Below are 727 nucleotides of genomic sequence, written 5' to 3'. Positions count from 1 at the left end.
CAAAGCCTTAAGATGGGCAGCTATAGCAGTTGCTGCATCCAACTCCAGAATTCCTGCTACTTTTCCCTGAGTCAGTCTCTGGGAAGGATTCCGGTATTCATTAGCAGCCATCAGTTCAATAAATTCATAAGCTTTATTGTAGCTCTTAGCTCACAAGGCTCCTCCTGATGCTGCATTGAGTATGGGTCTGGAAGTAGCACCCAATCCATTGTAGAAATAGTTTATAATCATCCAATCAGGCATGCCATGGTGTGGGCACTTCCTTAGCATGTCCTTATATCGATCTCAAGCCTCACACAGAGATTCTCCAGTTTGTTAAGAAAACTGAGTAAGAGCATTCCTGATTGCAGCAGTCTTCGTCATAGGGAAGAATTTAGTGAGAAACTTTTGAGCAAGATCTTCCCAAGTAGTGATAGACCCTGGTGGTAGAGAATGTAACCAGCACTTAGTTTTATCCCTCAGAGAGAATGGGAAGATTCGCAGTTTAATATCATCTTCAGTCATACCATTGAACTTGAAAGTGTCACAGATCTCGATAAAATTCCTGATGTGCATGTTGGGGTCTTCTGTAGGAGAACCCCCAAACTGATCTGAGTTCTGTATCATCTGAATCGTGCCTGACTTGATCTCAAAAGTGCTAGCCGAGATGGTTGGCCTAATGATGCTTGACTGAATATCATTGATCTTAGGCTGAGAATAGTCCATCAAAGCCTTAGGATTATCTGCT

The 727-nt window shown here is 42.6% G+C and overlaps 1 non-coding gene across 1 annotated transcript; it reads left to right on the top strand.

The window, feature by feature from the left end:
* The first annotated feature begins 241 nt into the window (after nt 1–241).
* Nucleotides 242–348, top strand: LOC141716356 (small nucleolar RNA R71). Its single transcript, XR_012573068.1, has one exon. It is a non-coding gene; the product is annotated as a small nucleolar RNA R71 (small nucleolar RNA).
* Nucleotides 349–727: the final 379 nt, after the last annotated feature.

The sequence above is a fragment of the Apium graveolens genome, chromosome 3 (genome assembly GCF_009905375.1).
Source record: "Apium graveolens cultivar Ventura chromosome 3, ASM990537v1, whole genome shotgun sequence".
NCBI lineage: Eukaryota > Viridiplantae > Streptophyta > Magnoliopsida > Apiales > Apiaceae > Apium > Apium graveolens.
Note: the sequence above shows the minus strand (reverse complement) of the source record. Positions and strands in the feature narration are given on the sequence as shown.